This window comes from Rattus norvegicus, chromosome 13 (assembly GCF_021556685.1).
Source record: "Rattus norvegicus strain SHRSP/BbbUtx chromosome 13, alternate assembly SHRSP_T2T, whole genome shotgun sequence".
NCBI classification, from domain to species: Eukaryota; Metazoa; Chordata; class Mammalia; order Rodentia; family Muridae; genus Rattus; species Rattus norvegicus.
The window spans coordinates 39,598,459-39,606,229 of record NC_141546.1 but is presented as its reverse complement, the minus strand read 5'-3'; positions in this window follow the sequence as shown (position 1 = coordinate 39,606,229).

The window sequence follows — 7,771 nt, the reverse complement described above, 5'->3', positions numbered from 1 at the left end:
CAACAAAAAGATTATTTTGGTCATTGTTTGAGGGTACAGTCCATCATGGTGGAGAAGGCACAGCAGCAGGAGTGTGAGGCAGCTGGTCACATGACATCCACAGTCAGGAAGCAGAGAGATGAATGCTGGTGCTCAGTTCACTTTCTTTTATTCAGTTCAGAGTCCATGACTATGGTGCTGCCCAGGTCTGGGGTGGTTCTTCCCACCTCAATGCAGACCATCAAGATCATCCCTCACAGATGTACCCAAAGGATTGCCTCTTTGGTGTTTCCCAATCCTTTCAAGTTGACAATCAGCTTTAATCACCACAGCTCCTAGCACTTTATTATTCTAGTTACAAAACACCTTCCCCTAGGATTGCACAGACCTGCCCAGGTTTACAAAATTGTTTGCTTTCTTCTCCCCTGAGCCTCTCAAAAACTGCCCTTCACCTTCAACATCTACCCCAATGTCACCTTCTGGGTTGCCACCCCCTCACAAGGGTTACCTAAGACCAAAAAGAAACACTGATTCATTACAGTAGCAAAAGTAGTTATGAAGTAGCAATGACTATCATTTTATGCTTGAGGGTCACGCCCACATAGGGGACTGTATTACAGGGTCACAGCATTAGGAAGATTGAGAACCATTGCTCTTCATGAAGCCTTTCTTTCTTCATGATGGCTGAGAATGCCCACCCTTCTGAATCATCTCCAAAGACAACTTGTGCAACCCATTCACTGTTGTCATTTTAATATGTTTCCGTACAACATGCTTCTCTCTGCGGGCATCTATTCCTTGACACTGGAGCATCAATTCAGTGATGTACTCCCTGAAGCTTCTCGAATATTTGTTCCCCCAACACAGATGTGTTGAATCCAATTACCTTTCTCACCAAGAGAGCTGTTATTTGGTATACACATAATGTTTGTACAGGTAGATTTCAAAGAACATTTACCATGGTCATTGAGCAAGCAGAACTGAGAGGTGGGTTGTGTTATTTATATTTTGAATTTTACTTTTCTTGGATATTTTATGTATTTGCATTTCAAATGTTATCCCCTTTGCCACTTCCATTGCCCCCCCTCCCCCTGATTCTATAAAGATGCTCCCACTCCCACTCACCCACTACTACCTCAACACCTTGGCATTCCCCAACACTTGGGAAAGGAACCTTCACAGGACCAAGCGTTTTTCCTCCCATTGATGCTGGATAAGGCCATCCTCTGACACATATGGGTCTGGAGTCATGGGGCCCTCCATGTGTACTCATTGGCTGGTGGTTTAGTCCCTGGGAGTTCTGGTGGGGTCTGATTGGTTGAGATTGTTGTTCTTCCTATGGGGTTGCAAACCTCTTCAACTCTTTCAGTCTTTTTTCTGACTCCTCCATTGGGGTCCTCTTGTTCAGTACGATGGTTAGCTGCAAGCATCCTGATCTGTATCAGTAGGGCTCTGGCAGAGCCTCTCAGGAGACACCCATATCTGGCTCCTGTCAGCAAGCACTTCTTGGCATCAGCAATAGTGACTGGGTTTGGTGGCTGCATATGGAATGGATCCCCAGGTGGGGCAGTCTCTGGATGACAATTCTTCAGTCCCTGCTCCACTCTTTGTCCCTATATTTTCTCCCGTGAGTATTTTGTTCTCCTTTCTAAGAAGGAATGAAGCATCCACAGTTTGGTCTTCCTTCTTCTTGAGCTTCATATGATCTGTGAATTTTTTCTTAGGTATTCCAAGGTTCTGGGCTAATATCCACTTATCGGTGAGTGCATACCATGTGTGTTCTTTTGTGACTGGGTTACTTCACTCAGGATGATATTTTCTAGTTCCATCCATTTGCCTAAGAATTTGATGTAGTTGTAGTCATTGTTTTTAATAGTCAAGTAGTACTCCATTGTGTAAATGTAGTGTTGCTTATAATAGCAAAGACATCTAGTGAGTCAGATGTAACTCAAGGTTTCCATCTACCATTCTGCCTATCTCTTCCTGTGTCTCTCTCCTTTCATTTCCCTAGTTACACATGAGAAGTCATCTGCAAAAGAAAAGAAGAAGAAGAAGAAGGAGGAGGAGGAGGAGGAGGAGGAGGAGGAGGAGGAGGAAGAAGAAGAAGAAGAAGAAGAAGAAGAAGAAGAAGAAGAAGAAGAAGAAGAAGAAGAAGAAGAAGAAAAGAATCTTGCACCTTTATCACTTGCTCTCCCTTAATTATTCCAAGTCTTCTTTAAAATTATGAGGCTATGTGTGTCGCAGCACACTTCTGACAGTCAGAGGACAGCACGTGGGAGTCTGTTTTCCTCCTGTGTGGGTCTTAGAGCTCAAACCAAGGTCATTAGGTGTGGCGGCAAGTTCCTTTACCCACCGAGCCATCTCTCCTGCTCATCAATCCAGATTTAATGGGAGCCAATGGGAAGCCCAGAGCAGAGGCTCGCCCTGCGTGCACCAGGATTGCCAAGGACTTCTTTCGTGGCTCTATTTTTTTTTTTTAAATCAGCCAACCTTCTATTTTAAGGGCAGGCAACGAGACAATGATTTTTCCATATCTGACTAACTTATCTGACCTTTGTTTTTACATTTAGGAAAAGGCAGGTCCCCACTTACGCTTCAGACTCGATTAATTGTAATTCCGATTTCAAAACAAGTGCGCACTGAACCCCAGCAACAAAGGGAGCCTCATTCTCAGTGACCACTAGCCGAGACTTCTTTAAAACTCCCTTCTGCTTCTAACAGCCCAAAGTCCTCCCAGACATTTTGGCCTTAATTGCAAAGCTGCTTCAGCTTTTTCTGAATCTATTTGAAAGGGATCGGAGACGTTACTTTTGGACTGCTTATCAGTATTACGCTACATGGTATTTTACTGCAAGCTAAAGATGCTTTGTACATATTAGGGGCAGAAAGTTGCTTGCAGAGCACTCCAAGCCTGCTGAGAGAGCTATAGAAATGGATTGTCTCTTCAGATTGCTCATTATCTCAGGAGGGGAAACATTTCTACTGTCAAACCTCAGATGACACACACAACAGAAAGACGTCCAGCTTTTTGTCAATCACTAAGTCAGCGTTTTTTTTTTTTTTTTCTAAGCCACGTTCTCTGGGATGGAAATATCTCTGTACAAGACAGCAAAAGAACAAAAACTCGCCAATCAAATACATTTAAAGAAAATTAAATTGGACTGTGTCTTAGCTTTTCTTCCTTTGTTGTGACATGATATCCTGACAAAAGCAACTTAAGGAAAGAGGGATTTATTTGGGTTTACAGCTCCAAGGGATACAGGTCATCGTCCTGGCAAAGAAGACGCGGAGAGAAGCAGGGAAGGCTTTTTGGCAGGGGCAGAGGGCAGGCTGATCGCACTGCGTCCACATTCAGGAAACAGCAAAGTGGGAGGGACTATAAAGCCTCCAGCCCCGCCTCCCCAGTGACCCACTTCCTCCAGTGAGGCTCCAGTTCCTGAATTACAACCTTCCCAAGCAGTAGCACAACTGAGCTTCAAATGGACAAACACACGAACATTATAGGGGACATCTCCTATTTAAACCACATCAGATCATGCCCAGTGTAAAACGTCCTCATCCTTAAAATCCTCTTTAATCATTTCATGGAATGCCGGAGTGAAACTTCCAACAGATCATCCAGCTTAATCCTGGAATCAGGTTTTGTTATGTTTTGCTCTGTAATTCTCATTAAGCCAACCTAGGGGACACTAGTACTGAGCAGTATGTATATATAGTACATATACATATGATAGCATATCTATGCATAATATACAAGTATAAAAATACATATTGTATAAGCTTGGCCCAGGAAGTGGCACTATTAGAAGGTGTGGCCTTGGAGTAAGTGTGTCGCTGTGGGCATGGGCTTAAGACCCTCACCCTAGATGCCTGGAAGTGTCTTCTGCTAGCAGCCTTCAGATGAAGGTGTAGAACTCTCAGCTCCTCCTGCGCCATGCCTGCCTGGATGCTGCCATGTTCTCGCCTTGGATGATAATGGACTGAACCTCTGAACCTGTAAGCCAGCCCCAATTAAATGTTTCCTTTATAAGATTTGCCTTGGTCATGGTGTCCGTTCACAGCAGTAGAACCCTAACAAAGACACATATAAACACATATATGCACATACACATACATATACATATGCATGCATATGTGTGGCTTGTTCTCTTTGTTCTGGGACCTGGCATGGCTGGGTATGACCTGTGGTTAACCACAACTTTAACGAAAGCATAGAATAACTCATTTTGTGTAAGGTACAACAATTTGCCTTTTAAGATTGTTTTCTTTGTCTTTATGTTTCATACATTAAGGAAAACCTTCACAAAAATTATCAGGATGAGAGGCTGGAAAGATGGTCAATAATTAAGAGCTCGCTGCTCAGTCATTGGGTCCAGGGTTCGGTTCCCATTCCCCACACTGGGGAGCTTAAAACTGTCTGTAACTCTGCTTCCAGGGTACGTGATACCCTCTCCTGGCCTCTGCAGACAGATAGCATGAACAGACATGCACACATGCAGGTAAATATAACCGACAAGGGATGTGATCTGAATGTACAACATCCTACACAAGGATTGGCTAACCTCTAATGTTAAATCATACCTGGGCACTTACTTTAGATTGTGCTAGGTAAACCACTGCCCTGTATTATATGTCGACATTTATTTAACTTATTTTTGTTATTACCAGATATCTCAAGGTATGCTAATAAAGTGAATTAACATTTTAATGGCCTGTCTGCATTTAGTATAACCTCTTTGCTCAGGTTTTAAAAAGACTTCTAAAACTCTCTCTGTCTCTCTGTCTCTCTGTCTCTGTCTCTTGTGTGTGTGTGTGTCTGTGTTTGTCTGTCTGCCTCTGTCTGTGTGTCTGTGTGTCTGTCTGTGTGTGTCTGTGTGTCTGTCTCTGCATGTGTGTGTGCACATTTGCATTTGTATGTCTGTCTGTGTCTCTGTCTGTCTCTGTGTGTGTGTATGTGCATGTGTTTGTGTGTGTCTGTGTCTGTGTTCTCTGTCTCACTCTGTGTGTGTATGTGTGTGTGCATGCGTTTGCATTTGTGTCTCTGTCTGTCTCTGTGTATGTGCATGTGTGTGTCTGTGTCTGTGCTTCTGTCTGTCTGTCTGTCTCACTCTGTGTGTACGCATGTGTGTGTGTGTTTGTGTGTGTCTGTGTCTATGTTCTCTGTCACACTCTGTGTGTGCGCATGCGTTTGCATTTGTGTGTCTGTCAGTCTCTGTGTGTGTCTGTGTCTCTGTCTGTCTCTGTGTGTGTATGTGCATGTGTGTGTGTGTCTGTGTCTCTGTCTGTCTGTCTCACTTGTGTGTGTGCATGTATGTGTGTGTGTGTGTGTGTGTGCACCCATGCATGCGCTCATGCATTAGTGTCTGACGATGAGTACAGCTACAAATGTACACAGAGGCCAGAAAGGGGCATCATTTGCTCTCTTCCGTCATTCATCCTCTCTCCTCCTTGGACCTGGGGCTTGCATCTTGGCTAGGCTGGACAATAGCAAGCCCTATCCATCCTCCTTGAAGCTGAGGTAACAGGCATTAGCTATACTGGCAGTTTATTTTGAGGGTTCTGGGATCTCAACTCTGGTCTTCAGGATTTACAAAACAAGAACTCTTGCTAGCTAAGTCATCTTCCCAGCTCAAAGGCTTGTATGAACTTGCATTCACATTCACAAACACAATACAAATATGGGGGGGGGGGCAGAGAGACAGAGAGACAGAGAAAGACAGACAGAGGGAGAGCGTGAAAGAGAGAGAAAGAGGTGTCATGGTTTGAATATGCTTGGCCCAGGAAGTGGCACTATTTGGAGGTGGTGTGGCCTTGTTGGAGTAGGCATGGCACTGTGGGTGTGGGCTTTAAGTCCCTCACCCTTTCTGCCTGGAAGTCAGTCTTCCACTAGCAGCCTTTAGATGAAGATGTAAAACTCTCAGTTCTTCCTGCACCTTGCCTGCCTGGATGCTGCTATGCTCTTGCCTTGATGACAATGGCTCAAACCTCTGAACCTGTAAGCCAGCCACAATTAAACGTTGCCCTTATATGAGTTGCCTTGGTCATGGTGACTGTTCACAGCAGTGAAACCATGACTGAGACAGAAGGTAATTAAGGATCCCTGAATTGTGTAAAGGGAATTTTGAGTATACTGAGGCCACTATGAATACAACTGAAGACATAAGCTCTAACTATAAGTCTATAAATTGACCAGGTTGCCCACGCCACATCACCATTAAAAACCCAACGTACAACATTGTACAGTATGTTATGGTATATGTTAACTTCACAAATGTCAGATAATATTTATCTCTTATCTCTTCAAATTCTTCTAGAAATATTACCCACTAACAAAGCCTATTCTGAAAGGAGTGCAGGAAGAAATAACAGCAGCTCATAATGCTTAGGCTGGTGATGGCTTTAATTCATTTGCTAATAAGATTTTAGAGAGCATTGTTTCTTAATTAGCTCCTGTGTCCTTTCCGGACATTTCATTTGTTCAGCAGGCATGCCATGGATGGGTGCTATAGACCTGACGAAAAAAGTGGCTTCTGGAAAGTTCCAACCCCAGGTTGGCCCTGCATGATTGATATCAAAGTGGACGTTAGCATTCTTCCTGACACAGGGCCGGATACCTCTGAGGACATTTGCACTTAACCTTGTGAGCTCACTTCTATGAGACAATGAGTTCCGTCCGTCAGCTGGCAGGCAAAAACCAGTTTAATGTAAAGAATTAATTATGGCAGGCTGACAGGAGCCAGTATCTCAAGAAAAACTTTAAAATTTACTTAAAGGAGAAACATAGACGCACAACACATACCAAATGACCCTCCAAGCTCCTAGACACATCCATCCCCGCTCCCCTGACACTGCCTCGTTTCCATTTTGTTACCCATGAAGTTCTGATTATCGTCAACCATGAAATTAATTTTCCAGACAAAACACACTTTCTGGGGCAGAGGAGATGGCTCAATCTATAGAGTGTTTGTCATGTAAACATGAGAACCAAGCTCAGGTCCCCTGCAACCCCAAGAGGCTGGGCATAGTGGTTTAGGTCTGCAAGCTTAGTGCTTGGGGAGTTGAGAGTGGAAGAACCCAGGGACTTGCTGGCCAGACAGCTTAGCCAAATCTGTGATCTCCAGGTTCAGTGAGAGACTTTGTTTCAGGAAACATGATGGAGGCTGGAGAGATTCTCAGCCCATGGAGACACAGATGCCAAGCTGGATGACTTGAGTGTCATTTCTGGGATCCCACAGTGTGTCCCCTGACCTCCACATGTACTGTGGCATACACATACACAGAGAGATAAGTGAATAAATAAAATTTCCAAAACCAAAAGCAGAGAGTGGTCTCTACTGTGAATTCTGGCTTCCATCTGCACACATGTGCAGTTACACAAATGTGTACACAATTCTGCATCTATCAAAAAAACCCTCAAAACCAAAACACAAACACACTGTCTCCACCAGGACCATAATGTGACACATCGGGTAATAATGAGATTTTAATTATGCAGGAGAAGACTGAAAACAGAGTTCAGAGATTCTTAATGTGTTGAGCTTCAGAAAACTAACTACAGACTCTTGTTGGGGAAGTGGGGAGGCCATTAGCTACTACTTGAATGGGACTTTTGTCATCATTAATTTAAAACACTTTTTCTATTTTATTTATTAGTGTGTACCCTGTGCACCCATGGAAGTAAGAAGACAACTTGTGAGAGTCAGTTCTCTTCCCTCACTGACCTGGCAACAAATGACTACCAATCAAGCCATCTTCTTGGCTTCTCCCTACCACTTCTAAAGGTCTACAGTGC